General features: G+C 39.8%; 1 pseudogene; it reads left to right on the forward strand.

The window, feature by feature from the left end:
• Positions 1-299: 299 nt before the first annotated feature.
• Positions 300-2010, forward strand: LOC102537223 (polypyrimidine tract-binding protein 1-like; annotated as a pseudogene).
• Positions 2011-17400: the final 15390 nt, after the last annotated feature.

The raw sequence follows: 17400 nt of genomic DNA on the forward strand, positions 1-17400 counted from the left end.
TCTCTCTTTTTCTCCCAGATAATTCTTATGCTTCATATAGTTGAATGTAACAAACTTTTAATTTTTCACATTTCTATCTGCAGATTATTGACTGCAAAGTTTCAGGTAAAAAAATGAAAACATATTTATTTTGAATTAAGGCTCTTGGCCTTCAGATTATAAAATTTTATTAGAAGCTTTTTTGAATTACTCTAAAGATCTATGAATTTGAAAAATGTATTTTATGAAATAAAAATTGCAGTCCACTTGGTCTGTAACTCGGAGCCGTTGGGTCGGTTCCTGCTATCCCGCGCCTCCACTCCGTCCTCCGCGGGTCTCCTGTGTGCAATGGACGGCATCGTCCCAGATATAGCAGTTGGTACAAAGCGGGGATCTGACGAGCTCTTCTCTGCCTGCGTCGCTAATGGCACGTTTATAATGAGTAGCAACTCGGCCTCCACAGCAAATGGAAACGACAGCAAGAAGTTCAAGGGGGACAGCAGGAGTACGGGTGTGCCCTCCAGGATGATCCACATCCGCAAGCTCCCCAGCGACGTCACCGAGGGGGAAGTCATCTCCCTCGGGCTGCCTTTCGGGAAGGTTACCAACTTCCTGATGCTGAAAGGGAAAAACCAGGCCTTCATTGAGATGAACACCGAGGAGGCGGCCAACACCATGGTGAACTGCTACACGTCGGTGACGCCGGTGCTGCAGGGCCAGACCATCTACATCCAATTCTCCAACCACAAGGAGCTCAAGACCGACAGCTCCCCCAACCAGGCGCGGGCCCAGGCAGCCCTGCAGGCGGTGAACTCGGTCCAGTCGGGGAACCTGGCCTTGGCTGCCTCTGCTGCAGCGGTGGACGCTGGGATGGCGATGGTCGGACAGAACCCGGTGCTCAGGATCATCGTGGAGAACCTCTTCTACCCGGTGACCCTGGACGTGCTGCACCAGATCTTCTCCAAGCTCGGCACCTTCCTGAAGATGATCACCTCCACCAAGACCAACCAGTTCCAGGCACTGCTGCAGTACACCGACCCCGTGAGGAAGCAGCACACCAAGCTGTAGCTGGACGGGCGGAACATCTGTAACGCCTGCTGCACACTGAGCATCGACTCTCCAAACTCACCAGCCTGAACGTCAAGCACAACAACGAAGAGCCGCGACTACACACGCCCGGACCTGCCCTCCGGCGACAGCCTGCAGGCGCTGGACCAGACGGAGGCCACCGCCTTTGGTGCGCCAAGTATCACGTCCGTCCGCCTCTCCGTACGCAGGACTGGTTTCCCTCCAACCTTTGCCATCCCTCAGGCTGCAGGTCTCTCTGTTCTTAATGTGCATGGGGCCCTGGCGCCTCTGGCCATCCCGTCAGCTGTGGCGGCGGCGGCGGCGGCGGCGGCGGCAGCAGGCCAGATCGCCATCCCTGGCTTGGCGGGGGTAGGGAATTCTGTCCTGCTGGTCAGCAGCCTCAACCCCGAGAGAGTCACACCCCAAAGCCTCTTTATTCTTTTCGGCGTGTACGGTGACGTGCAGCGGGTGAAGATCTTGTTCAAGAAGGAGAACGCCCTGGTGCAGATGGCCGATGGCAGCCAGGCCCAGCTGGCCTTGAGCCACCTCAACGGGCACAAGCTGCACGGGAAGCCAGTGCGTATCACGCTCTCCAAACACCAGAATGTGCAGCTGCCCCGCGAGGGCCAGGAAGACCAGGGCCTCACCAAGGACTACGGCAACTCGCCCCTGCACGTCTTCAAGAAGCCCGGCTCCAAGAACTTAAAGAGTATCTTCCCGCCCTCCGCCACCCTGCACCTCTCCAACATCCCGCCCTCTGTGTCTGAGGACGACCTTAAGATGCTCTTCTCTAGTAACGGCAGAGTTGCCAAGGGGTTCAAGTTCTTCCAGAAGGACCGCAAGATAGCCCTGATCCAAATGGGCTCCGTGGAGGAGGCCATCCAGGCGCTCATCGACCTGCACAACCACGACCTGGGCGAGAACCACCACCTGTGGGTGTCCTTTTCCAAGTCCACCATCTAGGTCCCCAGGACCAGCCTGCCGGGTGCCTGGCCACAACTTCCGTCATTCCAGAAAAAAGCCACTTTAAAAAAAGCAGCTGAAGTGACCTTAAAGACCAGAGGGTTTTTTTTTGTTTGTTTGTTTGTTTGTTTTTAAGAGAAATCAGTTTACCTGTTTAAAAAAAAATTAAATCTAATTCACTTGCTCACCTGGGGGAGATGGGGTGCAGGCAAGGACGGCATCCCCTGCTACCTGCCTCTCGCCTGTGCCTTCTGTAGCTGCGGGGTGCACGCTCCCAAACCTCCATGTGGCTCTCTTGTGCCTTAAACCCACTGCTCTGGCAGGGCCTTCTTGGGGTAGCAGGCGTGGAGGGCTTTGGGGCCCCAAGGGGTCAGCCTCCCCTGGGATCATGTGCCTGGTCTGGCAGGAGGCTGTGAGCGGCCAGACCTGGCCAACACTCCAGATCCTTTAATCAAGTATGTTTCTCCCTCTAAGCCCCAGGGCCCCTCCCAGGGCGAGACCCCAGGGCATATCCCTGGCGCTTCTTCAGCTTTGTTTTCACCGGAATCTTTGTATTACGCTTGGATGCAGCTGCAGACGTCTGTGCCTAGCAATATTTCCAGTTGATCAAATATCCTAATCTTCCTCATTTATATGCAAAAGAAATAGTTTTAGGTAACTTTTTATATAGCAAGATAAAAGTGGTATGAGTGTAATCTGAAGTTTTCTCCAGCAAGTATGATCTTGTATACTATTATTTTATTCCTTGTAACGAAGTTGCAGGGCAGGATCCAGCCTCGGGGCAGATGCCGTGGCCGGCTGGGTGGCCCCCACATGCCTTACTCACACCCGACGGTCCTCAGTCAGGGAGGACAGGCGCTCTTAAACTTTCAGGGTTTCATTTTTCCTGCAAATTTTGGATCAAAGTTTTGTTTCTGTTTTTTTTTTTTTTTTTTTTTTTTCCCCGTCTGCCTCTAACGCTGCGACCCCAGGAGCTCGGGCAGCCCCCCTGTGGTCTTAACTGCCTCGTTCTGCACTCGTGTGTACAAGGGGCTCCTGCGCACAGGCCCCGTGCTGGCCAGCCCTCCCTGGGGGTCTGGGTCCTGAGTTTCCATGTTGGGTGGAACAAGGGTGGAAATATTTGTAATTTTTTATACCTATTGTAAGTCACAAGGGGCAGCACACGCAGTTTTTTATGGTGACAGATGTATATTTTGATAACAGCGGTTACAGGCTCAGTGTTGTAAGGGGAGCAGGCAGAGTCCACTGCCCGCCGCTGGCTTGTAATGTGGAGAGAACTGAATTAAAGCAATTTTATAACAACAACAACAAAAAAAATTGCAGTACGCTTAAGTGATATTTTAAAATTCCATTGAAGAACAAGCTTTGGGATCATAACTTCTGATTCTGAATCCATCAAGTCATGCTGCTTTTGATTACAAATATTCTTATTTTAAACATGCACAAAATATGAAAACTTTATGTCATTTCCTTATCAAAAATAATTAATTATGAGCATCACATTGAAAAATTGTTAGGTGTATTTCAGAATTAGTTCAGTCATTTTTAGTTACTATGGAATGTATTAATCTTCCTTCCTAATTAGTAATTTCAGAAGTGGGGTTGGATTTTCTTTTCAAATTTTCAAGCAGTACTTTGTCATAAGTGATTTTCTTACAAAGAGAGTTTTGATTCTTCCCTCTTTACAATTACTAGTTCTTTGCTTAGAGGATGACTATATTCCATGAAGCATAAAGAAACACTATCCTTACCAAATTATTATTGTAGCAAATAAAATTAGGACAACACATACCACACTCTTGGAGAAATTAGGATTTTAAAACAATCCAAATCTTGGTTAATGCTGAATGATCATTTCGCAAAGAATGTAATATTTCTAAGATCATCAGCAGGGGAGTCTAAGCAAGGCAGTTTGAATTTTGATGTTGAGTAGAGAGAATTTAATCTTCTTATCTATCCCTCTGTAAATAGATTTGAAATGCAGTGCCTGTTGAATTTTGTGTTTGTTAGTCCCAAATGTTAGAGAGCTAGGGTGTGACCTTTTTGGTTTTTCTCTGTCTCTCCTTCTCTCTCTCTGCCAGTCCTGAGGAATGTAGTCTTGCAGTACAAAGTTGAGTGTTAGACAATAAAAGACAGAACATGGTAGGCATGATTGTTTTAATTTGTGGCTGCCAGTTGTCACTAACAGGCACTAGACTGTACCTGTGTTTCTAAAAATTGGACTAAGGATCTCACCACACACAGAAAAAGAATTAACTATGTGAGGTGATGGATATATTAATTATCTTGATCTTGGTAATCATTTCACAGTGTATATATGTATATCAAATCATCACATTGTACACTTTAAATATATACAGTTATGTTTGTTAGGTAATCCTTAATAAATCTGGAAAAATGCAAATAAAATTTGAGAAAAAAAGACACTGGGACAAAGGAAAGATCCTTCCAGGAAAGACAGGGAAAAAATTTAACATGGTATCAATTTCATCACAGGCCATCTCAGCTTCTCCTGAGCCAACCACTCTTGGCCTCCTCAAAGTACTAGCTCTGCTGTCCTGAAGCAGAAGACAAACTACAGCATATGGTGCAGGTCAGAGTTTATGATTCCAGCCTGATTTAGACTCAGGCTGAAGGCACACTTGGGACATTCAGTCTCATTGTGTTGCAGCAAAGTGTGTTACAGCTCAGTGTTACAGTTCAGTTGTGACAGCAACCTGGATCTGGGTGAGAGACCAAGCAGCACTCACAGGGTTGGAGAACTCAGGTTTAGTATGCCAGCAGGCCCAAAGGAGTTAACACTTCAAGCTCTGAACCCCATCTGTAGGTTTACACAGGCTTTTATAGGCTGCCAGTCTACCCTTTGCAAATCATATGCAAATAAGGTATAACAAAGTAGACTATTTAGGAACGAGCTTTGTAGAAATGGACCAATCAGGAGTGATAGAAATGGACCAACCAGGACTGAGCTCCATGCAAATGAGGCACTATGAATGGACCAATCAGGGGTTAGCTCAGGGAACCAATAGAATCTTCAGGGGTAAGTTCCACTTTCCTAGAAGTAAGCCTTTTCAGAGGCAGAAAGTGAGATAATGCTGCCAGGCCAGGGAACCTGATGCTGCTGGCAGGAGAGTAGTGGCCCTTTCTGGGGGTCCTGCCGGTCTTGTTCATGGGGCTTCCCACCTCAATTGCAGAGACAGGAAACGTATGGCAAAATTGCATAGGAAGTGTGAATTGGTGGTGGGATAACTGTTCAAATACTAATGTCAGCTTCTTGTTTTCCCTGTTGAACTGCCACCATTTTCCTATTGGGCAATGAGGGAGGGGTACACCTGCTGCTCAGGGAAGGAAGAGCCCACACATAAGAACCAAGAGCTCTACACCCTATATTCTAAGCTGTATTTTAAGCTTTTGCAGTCAAAAGACATCTCAGCTTAAGATCAAGAAGATTTGATATAGGTCCACTAGCAGGGAGAAATGAGTGTGTCTTTCTACCCATCATACTAGATAAAGGAACTTCAAAGGAAGTGGAGAGTTTAGGAAATAAGTGAATTTTAATTATTGTAGGAGCTGTATGTTCTGCCAGTCGCCCACATAGGAATCTGGTGTGTGTGTAGGTGGAGTGTGTTGTGGGGAGGAAATGATGTAATTAACTTTAAGTAGGAATATGAGGATAAATTGTCTCATGCTCCACTATTCATTTAAAATCTTAGAAGGCAGCAGGTTCATAGACGTGATATACTCTGTCTACTAGGGTGCTCTATGAGGGGCAGTGAAATGGTGTATCCACAGTTGTGAGAAGGGACAAGTTGGCCAAGAGGTCTTGGGACTGGCAAAGCAATAAGTGGTGATGTGATTGGACCATCCCAGCAGTGAATAAACAGGATTGGCAGCACTAAAGTGCCAGGTGACCCATCCATGGGCAGCTGCCCTCTGAGTGGAATATGTTTCACACATGCTGTCCAGTTCCCTGTGAGTCAAGTTACATCAATAGAAAAGGTTTTAACATAGGATGGAGAAAAAGGGAGACTGAGAGAAAGACTCCCTGTGCCCACCATCACAACAGAGTGGCCGTTCTCTAATGACCAAAGAGAATGGGTGAGGGATAAAAGTAAGGGTGAGGGATAAAACAGGAGCACATAAACCTTAAATGTGAATGAATAAGAAATGGAAATTGGTTAAAGGGAATCCCTGGATTGGTCTGAGAAAAATGGAAGTTGACTAAATTGAGATTTTTTTTAACATCATGCAGATATGGGAGCTCATGACAGATAATAAATTTGTTACTAGAAATAAAGTTATGTTTTTACAATACAAAGAATTTTTGGACCATTGTATCTGAAAAATATATGATATTCAGTACAGCAACATGGCAGTTTATGTGTGTGCCTGTATATGTGTGTGTTTACAAAATAATTGACTCTGGAAAGCAAGGGTCTTGTGAAATCCATGACAGGAATGCTATCAGGATTAAGTTAAACTCAGGCATTTTTAAAGTGCATCTTTATAAAAACTGTATAAATGGTACAACTGAGCCAGTTATCTATTTTTCTTTCTAGTGTTTCCACTGAAATGAGAGGGTATTTTTTTAGTGATGTTTTTCCCCACAGTGAAGGAGAGTGAACATATGAGAAGGACAGAGACAGAGGGAGACAAAAGAGTTCCTAGGAACGCTGGCTCTGCTCTCTGCCTGGTATCTCAGGGCCCCCTTCCTCCATGGTGACCTATTGCAAAATCCTGTATTAAATGCCTGCAACCATAAAGAAGCAAAAAGAAATTCTCAAAGACGCTAGGAACTACTGAACAACTGAGAAAAATCAAATTGAAGAAATGGAACTAATGGAGGAGAAAGAAAACTTAAAAAAATCATTAATATCTTCAGGGACACTCAAGAGATAGCAAACTAATAAAATAAGAATAGAGAATTCTTAAACAAAAGATTTTAAAAAACAGTAAATTCGAGAATCAAAATATGTATCAGTCAATGGCTAACAAAATAAAGTGTAGCAATATTAATGTCAGGTAAAATATAATCTAAGGAACATATTAATTTAACATTGCCTTCCCTTTTATTGTTGTTCTAAATTGATTCTTCACACACCATCATATGCCATGGAACAGAATCTATCTTGTTCATTATTGTATCCTAGAGAATTGCCTTACACTTAATGAGTAGAGTAACTGTTTCTTTAATTGAATTGAATTTAACATGAAACACAAGATCCCTTTTTCAGCAAGCTAGACTGAGGAGAGGCATATAACTTAGGTTGTGTGTGTGTGTGTGTGTGTGTGTGTGTGTGTGATGGGGGATAAATATTAGTGAAAATTTCAAACTCTTTTGTAGCAATTTCATGTGTACTATTTCAAATGCTACTATTTTATTTCTATGCCCTATCCGTATTTGTTCACTTTATAATAGAGTGTCAGCTATCTCCTGGAATGCTATTTTAAATTTATATTTGTGATTATAATCCTGAGGTCAGAAGACTCAAAACTACACTGGATCCATTAAGGCTATGGTATCATTGGCTTTAAGCCCAGAAAGAAAAAAAAAATTTATGCCTTTGAATTCCAGTGAATGGAACGTCTGAGTCACACATCCTTGCCTTGCTCCATATGCAGATGCATCCTCAGAAGATGAGAACCATTCTGCAGAGGTATTTCCCTGTTTTGGTCAAGAGTATCCAAAACAATTAGCTAATTATTTAATTTATTCAAAAAGTTTTTCTTTTGTCTTTGTACAGTATTGTGAGGCTCATTTCAGAGCCCTTGATATTTTTATCATGTAATTTTCTAATGAAATTCAAAAATGTTTAAGAAACTATTATCCAAGCCTCAACTTTCCTTGAGGAGCCAGCTGTTAACCAGCAAGACTGTGGGCAAATCTTGCAGCATGGATGAATTTCAAATAATTATGCTGAATGCACAAAGGCAGAAAAAAAGAGTGCATATATATTATTTAATTCATACAAAAGTCTATGAAATGAAAACCAGTGTATAGTAACAGATACCAGGTCAGTGCTTTCCTGGGGCAGGTGAGGAAGGAGATAACAAAGATACAGGAAAACTTTTGGAAGTATAGTTATATTTATTATTTTGATTGGGTTTTCTCTTTCTTCTCATTTTTCAAAAGGCAATTTGGGTAGATCTCATATTTTCTTAAAAGACCGCAGGTATACTGAAAGTGGTTAAAAGCATAGTTTTTAGAGTTAGCTTCTTGGGACTCAGATTCCAGGTCTGTGATTCACCTTCAGCAAGTGAATTAATCTCCCCAAGTTCTAGTTTCCTCATCTTAAAAATGAAGGTAACAGTAGAACATCTCACAGAGTTATTTTAGGGATCAAATAAGATAACACATAACAAACACATAGCATAGTACCAGGTATACACAAAATGTCAGGTACTATCCAGAATCCTTGAAAAGTCCCCACTGACGATGGGGAAACCTAGAACTGAGCCTCCTGTCATGGTAGGGGGCAAAGAAGAAAGTTAGCACAGACCGCTATAAAATCCCACTTTGGCACATTTCCTTTATTGGGAGAAATAATACTGCACTGCTGGTGTAAAACCAGAGAAATAAACATGGAGGGAAGACTTGATGTGAGAAATAATAAAGAAATTAGCTAACACCTGTGCAAATAAATAAAAACACCAGAAACACTACTATCTGTGCCACTAAGTGACTACTTTAAACTGAAGGGAACTTTTCTAGGGGGAGGTTTGGGGTGGGTGAGTGGGTGGCAAGTTACATTTTAAGAATAGATGTGGTCAGTGGAGAAAGAAGAGGATCCAGAAGTTGATTACCTCTTATCTGTTCTTTGATTCCACACGTACTCAGCTACTCCTTTTGCATGTATGTTGTTTCTCTCCATATCCTGAACTCAACTACCTTCCATTGCTCCAACCCACACACTCGAATTAAAATAAACTTCCTATTTAGGGCAACAAGTGTTTTCCTCATGAAATGGTTTCTAGTGAAAACTTTAAAAGGTGAGGTTGAATTCCTTACATTTCTTTTGTCTACACCCTGATTTCTTTGGCAAAACATCTGTTTTTAGGTTTTGGACATTAAAACATATGTTAATAATCATTGATTAGACTAATCTGGCAGTTACGCCCAAAGATGACTAACTTCTCTGCAAATGGCATGATAATGAACAAATATAGAAAATATCTAGCATCTTTCTAATATGAAGTGAAACATGTTTTGACAGTTATTCTAATCCTTCCCAATAATAGGTTATTATTATTAGAGTTTTCAATTCTTCCTCTTCCTCTTTTCATATTTAATTTTAAAAATTATTTAATGGATTTATTATAAGATTTTGCTTTGAAAATTTTCACAGGACCTCTTTGAATCCCTCACTCTTTGGAGAAATATTTGAGTAACCGTATTTGTTCCTTGATGATAATACTTTCTTAATCTGCCTGTATTATAGTTACATGTGTACAGTTCAAATTAGTCTTCTCATTTAAACACAGAAATGATTTCCTTTTCATGAGTACTTATAATGTGCCAGGCACAGGTGAAATATATTACCTTTTTAATTTTTTTATTTGCCGATGTCTTTTCCATGTGCTTGTTAGCAGCATTTGATTTGGAGGAAGTTTTTTTGTTTGTTCGTATTTTAATGGATATTTGCTTCCTGGGATGATGGGTTTTTCCGTGGCACTCTGCCTAAATGCCTGGGAATGATTATCAGGCAAGCTTTTTTTGTATTAGGTTATGGAAGTGGCTTGGGGAGATAATGCGGAATGGATTGGAGGATAGAATCCGTTGGGAACTGTGTAAAACTTCCCTCTGGCCTCACATGGCTTATGGCTTAAGGCATATTAATGAGCTTTGCTGAAAGCACACTGGAAAACAAAACAATAACCAAAAAATGCACTAAATGCATTTGTAATTGCATATACAATTTAATTATTCAGGTAATTTGTATGTAAGCAACTATACATGTAACTATATAGTGAGACATGGCTTTCTTCTCCAATGTAACTCCCCATAATTTGGTTGGATGAAATATAAATTTATTAGCAAAATAAAATAACAGTTCCAAGTTATTCTACAAGGCAGTAATGTTTACAAGAGGAAGTTCTGTTTCTTGTTCATGTGTCACCCTAAAGATCATATGGTCCTAAGGCCCCTTCCAGGGATATGCAGGATCTGCAGAATATGATTCTACTCTGAAATAGAGCCAGGGTCCTAGAAGGAGAGGAAAGTGGAGTAATTCAGACATTGGTATTACTAGGAAGATAATTATTACATATGGAGACATATTTAATATAGCTCATATGTTTCATGCATGTATTATGCTAAAAGTCTCTTTCTCCTTAACCTACTTTACTGAAGACCAAGAGTGGGATTGGGTGGGTTTAGGGAGATAGAAGAGAAAACCAAGTCCTCCCACATATTTAATCTAGACAAATATTTTTATCTGAGATGGTGAGGAAATTGCTCTGATGTTTAAAAATTATATTAGTTAATGCCACTGTTTTAATTCTGCAGTTGAGTTAACTGCTGTACCTAGTTGGGAATAGCTTTTATATAACATGATGCATGGTTCAAGTAAATACATACTTTCTGAGGTAGCATACCCTGAACGCACCTTATTCTTTCATGACCAGTTCTTCCAGGAGTGTTTTGTTTGCTGACTTAGCATTCAAGAAGACAAAATAAATTACTTTTATTATATGAGACATTGGAATTATTTGCTCTGAACACAAACACAATAACATTTCAAACTGGCAGAATGAATATTTACAAACACTTTAAAAGAAAGATTGTGTGTTTTTCAAGCCTTCCTCACATGAAAGAAAGGCCATCTCTTTATTTTGTAAATATTGACAATGATTAAGTTATTTGGCATGCAGTAGGTAGTTCCTAAATTTGATGACTAAGTGGGTGATTGAATAAGAATTTAGAAACACTACGGAGCAGACTAAGTCAAAAAAGGATTTTCTTTCAGAGTAAATATGCTTCTCAAAGGGCTATTAGCTATGTTGTTGGTACAAGTTCTCTGATATGTTTTTCAGCTGAAGTTGCTGTAGGAATAGTGTTCTTCTTTACCCTACTCTACCTCACCATACTTTTTAATTAAAATTACCTGAAAGTCAATTGATCAACATGTTTTAAACCTGTTCATGAGTGAAACAATGTGCTAACTACAACCAACCTCTCCGAGGAATTGCTTGTCTAATTTCCTGATTCCAAGGGAGAGCTGTTTTTGGAAATGATACCTTCTATTATTCTTTTGGATCTGCTGCCTTTTTCCTGCTAGCCTCAATCTGGCTCAGTGAATATGGAGAATATACTGCTAGTGTCCCACCATCCAAGTTTAGCAGGTCTACATTCCTGGTCTCATTTCTACTTCCTTCTTTTCATTCCCTGTCCACCACCCAATACTTAGTTCCTGGTACAGCCCTGCCATGCAGCCATTTCTGCTGTTTGGAACTTTTACCACATGACCCACCAGGCCCAAGGGTGATATTTGTAGATGCTTATTGTAAGGGTGAACACTTGCGATGTAGGTGATTGTGAAAGAGCCCAGAACTGGGTGTCAGTAACCTGGTGTACAGTCCTGGCTTTGCCACTCACAAACCATAATCACTGGGCAAGTTGTTTAGCTTCTGTGGCTTCTATATTCTCATCTGTAAAATAAGATTTGATGCTAAGTAATTATTAAACTCTCTGTTCTGGATCAAATATTTCTCTATTAATATAAAATAGCCATTTCAAGGGACAGAAATATAACTAAATTTTTTGATGCTCCATGAGTTGTGGAACATTAAACATGTTGATTTTCCATATAAAACTTTTTTGTGAAAAATAACTTATTGTTAAATAGTACTGCAGCCTTGCTTTGAAAAAATTGTTTTTAAAGAAAAATGTGCTTTTAAAACCCTGCCTAGTGTATTCTAAGATTTTAAATAAAGGTTTAAGAACTTTGTATAATTAACAAACCATTTCAAATTAGTTAAAACCCACTTCAGTATAAATTAGGATAAATGAATGTCCTGATTTATTTTGTTCTGGACTAAAGACTGAAGTCTAAAGAATACATAAATAAGCAAGCAAAATAGAGCTCATTGGAAAATCACATCTGTCCACTATCATCACACAAAAAGGCACATTGTGTGGTCTTAAGAAAGATTACACATCATCCAAGGGAGGAAGCTCTTTCTTTAAGGCAGAGACGAATAACTAGAAAAGCAAAGGGTTTTGTGAGAAAAATCAAAGACTGGGTGGGTAGAGCCGGAATTAGAGGAAGAATTGGGACAAGAGGAAAAAATCAAGGACAAATAGAATTTTTAACTGGACATTCAGGCTTGCAGGCACCATCTGAAATTGCAAAAGGAAAAAAAAATGAAACTGGAATATGATTAGGAGAGGCACATTGTGTATGTTGAGCAAAATACACTGAAAGAATGAACATGATGATTTAAGAAGGAATGTATAATTTTTTTCATTCAGTTTCTTGCAATTCAGCATTTGAATGTGAGTATAAAGTGCATATCCAGAGTATAGAATATTAACTTCTGTAACAGCTGGATCATACCAAACAGGGTGACTAGGGCATCTAGAGATAAGGTCCCAAAACATACATGTTCAAATTCTATGAAGCAAGGAAGAACTCCCACTTATAAGTGGACAGTGCTATTAGAAATTGGATGTTACTCCATCAGGAAGGGTGATGTGCCTCCTGGTCATTTCCAAGAAAAATAAAAATAAATGGATAAGTTTGAGCCTGGGATCCCTTCCATGGCAGATATTGTTGATTGGCTTGCCCAGCACTTAGTTTCAGCTTATTTTTCCCTTCCAACCCAATTACAGAGACTGAAAAAGTAAAATACTTGCTTTCCCAGCCTCCCTTAGATAAACTGAGGGTGGCCGTGTGACTAGAGAGATAAGCAGTCATCTGCTGTGATCTTCACTGTCCCCTTGTCCTTTCTGCTTGAAGGAGGACACATTCCATATAGCTGTGGTAGTTATCTTGCGACCATGAGGGAAAGGGTGAATGAATCAGACAGCAGTCATCATATCACTGAGCCACTGAATCCATGCCACCATCATTTACCTTTAAACTTATATAATACAGATAATTTCTCACTTGTTTAAACCTCTAATAGCTAGTTTCACTCCTTCTTGTAGGTGAACGCATCCTAATACGCCTTCCAGAGAAGCAAATTCTATGCTATGCTTCCACATTATGCACTCTGATCCCACAGTGAGGAGAAACTTATTTTGCTTAGGTCTCTTATTCTCTTTCCGTGAACAAGCAGAGTCCCTTCCCAGGGGGGCATCTTGGCAGACAGACACGAGTGCATGCCAAAGTCACTCTGGCATCCTGTGTGGAAAGGAACAGGGGTAAAGGCTAGTCTCAGAAACAGAAGCTCTCTGCTCTGGGCAGAAGCGGACTAGGGCCCTAGAACCTAGCATGTTCCTTGCTCTGCATCTTCCTTCTTTCCTCATCCACAGGACAATCAGAAAGACAAACAGCTCAGGGTCTCTCTGTGCCTAAGAAACTATTCTCTCTCTCCCCACCCTACTCTCTCTCTCCGTGCGTGTGTGCAGTCATCTCTATGCTTCCTCCACTCCCAATAAGTAGTAAGTAAGATAAGGAAAGTGGGAATGGAGTCCGGTACCACACCTACAAGGAGGAAAACTCACCTTGAGATCAGTAGTAGAAAGGGGCCTCCAAGCTTGTTGTCATCAGCGATAGTAAAGGGAAAGATGTAGAGTGGCTTGAATGTAGTAGACAATATAGAAAAATGGATAAAATTTATACAGAATAATCATTTGGGGTGGGAAAATAGAGACTGTTCACAAAAATGAGAGAAGACTGTGGAAAGGTCATTCTGGCCTCATTTTCTCTTCTAGTTGCTTAGATTACGTTAGCAGTGAAAGTAACTGGTCATGCAGATGAAATGTGTACAAGTGAAACCTGAACCATGTTGGATATGTAGCTACTCATGGAGACATCCCACGGACGGTCTAATCGACAGAATCGCCAAATTGGCGAGAAGCTTTGCACATGTTAATGGAAAATATCTGGACTACTAGTTTGGCCTGCAAAAGGGAGAATAAACTTGAATGAAAAATAGTACTCACTGGAAACATCTGTCCTCTGTAATATCCATGCAAGTCTTAACAGGGGTAAGAAAACCTTTGCCCCAGCCTTCTGAGGTGTTGCTTAATAAAAACTATGAAATCTGTGACAGAGACCACTGTCATCATAGAACAAGAAAAGCTATTTAGATATAAAGCCATTAATACTTAGTAATATTAATATTGATATTAAATTGTAACCTGACATATTATTTGTGCTGAAATAAGATGGTATCTAATGATATTAATATAGAACATCTGGTTTACTTCATTTAACTCTTAAACACATTTATGGTGAACTTTCTTAATCATGAAGGAAATGTCCCTTTGCTTGTAAAGAATTAAGAGTCTCTATGATCTGAATTGGTGATCAGATTTCCTCTATTAATCATAAAAATGTGAAACTCACCCATACATTCTAGAATTGAGACAATTACAGATATGAGTTTTTACTTTCACTGATAGCTTCAGTGGTTTTCTGGGAATTACATACAAATCATTTATTAACCATCAATATATTTTCTGAGAAAATTAAGTGCATTAATATATCCACTGATACTGGGAGTTAGTATTGGGTACTTTTCATTTCCACTTTAGTGTCATCTTTACTAGTTCTTCCTGGTTATCACTGATTTTTGATGAAGGAGGAGTTTATAAAGATAATAAACCAAAACCTAAAGAACTCTGCTGTTGGGAGCAGCACACATTTTTCTCAGAGTGAGAAGTGGAAATACAAAGCTTGGTTAATATTCTGAACAGTGCAGTTTAATATGACCTAATTGATGGATTTTCCTATTGACTCCCTAGAGACCAAGAAGTTTTGACTGTCAGGAAACATTTCTTGTGTTTATTCTTCAATTTTCTTTTCATATTTTCCAATCATCATTCCTTATTAATTTCCCTCTGTGGACTACCTTAAGTGATTTCTCATTTTAATGGCATTTATGCTCTTCTATTTCCTGGTTAGTTGTGATCCTGCCAATGATATATTTTCTTAATCTTCACTCATAGCTTAATTCCTCCAATAACATTTCAATGCTTATTAAACATTTCTTTCAACATGCCTCTGTCTTTAAAATACCAGATATAAGTGTAGCAGTGTCATCAGCATATCTAGAGAGTTTTAATTAAGGAAATTGTACTGCAATGATAAAAATCTCTCATTCCATATGATTTTCCACTATTGTATTTAACCATGGATTTGTATCATGCTCATCAATATTTATTATTAAAAATTTCCTTCAGTATGATTTCCCCTGAACCAAGTAATTTGTCAAAAAAAACCCTCATTTTCCCGATGAAAAGTCTGACATGTTCATTTAACATTGTGTGGTGTGTGTTGTCTGTATATAAAACAGCAAAGTGAACACACCCAGTACCCTCTGCACTTTTGACATATTTCATACTATTGCAGGCACAGTGTTTCTGTGATGTTCTCCTACGATTATTAAGGATTATTCTGGAGCTGTTCTTTGTAGAGTACTTGTTACTCTTCTTCACAGATGACTGCAAGGAGTCTCATATACCAAAAAAAAATCTCTGAAGGAGGAAGATTTTAACTGTTTGCTCTAGTGACTAATCTCTGGTTGGAGAACCCAATGTTTGATATATTAGATAATTTATGAGAGAAAATATCAGGCTCCCAAAATGGCCAGAGGAGAATCCCCTTTGGTCATCAGTTGTATTGAGAAATATTGTGACTCATATTAAAAGGAGTTTGGCAGTAATAGTATCGTGGGCAAAGGGTTTAAATAAATATATGGCTATACATGATCTCTTTTTGTTCTAGTAAGAATAATCTTAATCTTGTACTTCAGTATTTTAGGTTGATAGCCATGAGATTTAGGGAGGAAAAAAGGTTAGAGTAAAACGGGACTTACGCACTTCAGAAAGCATAGAGTTAGTTTGCAGATGTTTGTTATCCTCCCTTCTCCTCAGTGCACCAACATGATGAGTGACCCTTCCAGCCAGGACAAGTAAGAGATGATTGTGCCTCTGTCTAAGGGGTACCTTCCACGTCTACGGCTAGCACAGTGGCTGCTACCAACTGTGAGGGGCTTTAGAGGCTCCACTGACGTTTTCACCCACGACTTCTTGATATTAGGCATCTTTCACAATCACTTGTAAGATACTAACTTGTTTGGTTTATAATTGGTGAACACAGAGCATATATTTTTTGAATAAGGTAGCTCCTAAATTATGTAACTCCAGAATTTATAGGAAAAAATAAAGTAACAGAGATCTTTAAAAAAGATTTTTAAAATGTAGCATAGTACTAGGGGACTACTCTACTACATTGGGGAGCACTGCAGAATTAAGCTTTATTATTCTAGGAAAAAAATGATCACAACCCCAGGAAAACCTTCCTTTGGCTTCTAAGTATTTTACAAATCTAGGGATTCTCTGTTGCAAGTATCACTTGCTTACTTATTGAGTGTTTCCCTAAATGAGTAGTGTCATCTCCCAGTGGTCGTTAATATTCTTCTCCAAAGATTCCATCTGTCAGAAATGGTGAAATGTGATCAATTGTAAATAGCATGAACTATTTTCATTGGTTCCTGTGGTCTACCATGGCTTACTTTTTCTCCCAAGAGGAAACAGAAGTTCTATTCAACACAGTTGAAAAGTTTCTAGCTTCCAAGTGTCACACTAGGAGCAGAGACACAGCAGTTTTCAAATAAACAGCTGATGCTTCTCTTTTTCTCTTCTAGTGCATATTCTATCACCTCCCCATTTAAATTTTACTCTCTCACCTTCGTTTGAACTAAAGCTTACCATTCATTTTGAGCCAATTAAAACTACAAGAGGGAAATAATCTGTGTTGTTAAGTAACTAATGCGACTATGGTAGTACAACGAAGTGAAAAATCTAACCAAAGATCATATGGGCAAGATTTCAGTGGATGATATTTTCAAGGCAGAATAAAATTTGCCAACTACAACTATTAATTTCACACATATGAAATTATACTCATATTTAATCCATATTTGTATTGTCTTATATTTTATAACATTTTAAATATATACTATTCTGTGACATTTGAGCCTTGAAATAAATGAAGGATAGGTAGATACAGAGATTTAGTTTACAACATATAATCATTAGTAGAAGAGCCAATACTGGATCCTAGAAAATTCCTTACAAAATTTACCTGCTTGTATTAGAAAACATTGTTGAACTGTAATTCAGTGAATTAGTTAAGAAATTCTTGTTGATTTGCCAGTAAGTGTTTTAAATGATATACATGCTTTCTGGAAGGCAATTTAAAACATTTTTTGTGCCCT

The sequence above is a fragment of the Vicugna pacos genome, chromosome 7 (assembly GCF_048564905.1).
Source record: "Vicugna pacos chromosome 7, VicPac4, whole genome shotgun sequence".
NCBI classification, from domain to species: domain Eukaryota; kingdom Metazoa; phylum Chordata; class Mammalia; order Artiodactyla; family Camelidae; genus Vicugna; species Vicugna pacos.